Raw genomic sequence first — 1,877 nt, 5'->3', positions numbered from 1 at the left:
GCTGGCCAGGGTAGTTGACTTACACCTTCTAGAGCACGTTGGGTGGCACGGGATACATGCGGACGTGCATTGTCCTGTTGGAACAGCAAGTTCCCTTGCCGGTCTAGGAATGGTAGAACGATGGGTTCGATGACGGTTTGAACGTACCGTGCACTATTCAGTGTCCCCTCGACGATCACCAGTGGTGTACGGCCAGTGTAGGAGATCGCTCCCCACACCATGATGCCGGGTGTTGGCCCTGTGTGCCTCGGTCGTATGCAGTCCTTATTGTGGCGCTCACCTGCACGGCGCCAAACACGCATACGACCATCACTGGCACCAAGGCAGAAGCGACTCTCATCGCTGAATACGACACGTCTCCATTCGTCCCTCCATTCACGCCTGTCGCGACACCACTGGAGGCGGGCTGCACGATGTTGGGGCGTGAACGGAAGACGGCCTAACGGTGTGCGGGACCGTAGCCCAGCTTCATGGAGACGGTTGCGAATGGTCCTCGCCGATACCCCAGGAGCAACAGTGTCCCTAATTTGCTGGGAAGTGGCGGTGCGGTCCCCTACGGCATTGCGTAGGATCCTACGGTCTTGGCGTGCATCCGTGCGTCGCTGCGGTCCGGTCCCAGGTCGACGGGCACGTGCACCTTCCGCCGACCACTGGCGACAACATCGATGTACTGTGGAGACCTCACGCCCCACGTGTTGAGCAATTCGGCGGTACGTCCACCCGGCCTCCCGCATGCCCACTATACGCCCTCGCTCAAAGTCCGTCAACTGCACATACGGTTCACGTCCACGCTGTCGCGGCATGCTACCAGTGTTAAAGACTGCGATGGAGCTCCGTATGCCACGGCAAACTGGCTGACACTGACGGCGGCGGTGCACAAATGCTGCGCAGCTAGCGCCATTCGACGGCCAACACCGCGGTTCCTTGTGTGTCCGCTGTGCCGTGTGTGTGATCATTGCTTGTACAGCCCTCTCGCAGTGTCCGGAGCAAGTATGGTGGGTCTGACACACCGGTGTCAATGTGTTCTTTTTTCCATTTCCAGGAGTGTATATTCGGCACTCAGTATCACTGCCGATAAATTCAAAGTAGTTCACTAAGGGTAACGAATTAAAGGGATACGAAAAATATCGACAGTATCCGAGGCAGGCGTGTACTGCGCCTGGGGAAGGAAACACGCGAGTAACGAAACGTTTCAGACAGTATCGAAACCGTACTTCGACTTCCGCGGCATATTCGATGTCCAAAAGCTCTCGATTATTGTAGTGTAGAGTAGCCTCATTAGTAGATTTTTAGCACTTTATAAATATTCTACCAGCAAATGCAGTCTTTGATTTGTGCCCCCAAACATTTTCTATGTGATGGCTCCAATTCATGGGGATACTTCGCTCTGAAAATAAGAAAAAATCTTCTTTCGTTCTTTTTGCTTACAATGTTCTCTGGAGTGCCTACCTTATTGAAGAGGTCATTCAAAGTTTTCTAGAAACACCATTATCGAGCTACAAGGCGATTTGCGAAAAAGTGTCTCCGAAAACCATTCACATGTAATTTCAACGACGGCCCAACAGGCATTATGGAAATTACTGGTGTGAATGTGCTCGAACTTGAGATTGGACCAACCTGTTACAGGAATCACACGAAAGCGGACAAAAAGCGTATCTAGCGAGCAGACAGCGGATGATAGAAGCTGCCAAAGAGGCTGGCAGGACCAAAAATGGCTCTGAGCACTATGGGACTTAACTGCTGAGGTCATTAGTCCCTTATAACTTAGAACTACTTAAACATAACTAACCTAAGGACGTCACATCCATGCCCGAGGCAGGATTCGAACCTGCGACCGTAGCGGTCGCGCGGTTCCACACTGTAGCGCCTAGAACCGC

The sequence above is a fragment of the Schistocerca piceifrons genome, chromosome 3 (genome assembly GCF_021461385.2).
Source record: "Schistocerca piceifrons isolate TAMUIC-IGC-003096 chromosome 3, iqSchPice1.1, whole genome shotgun sequence".
In the NCBI taxonomy this organism is placed as follows: Eukaryota; Metazoa; Arthropoda; class Insecta; order Orthoptera; family Acrididae; genus Schistocerca; species Schistocerca piceifrons.
The sequence above is the reverse complement of the archived record's forward strand: the minus strand, read 5'-3'. Positions refer to the sequence as shown.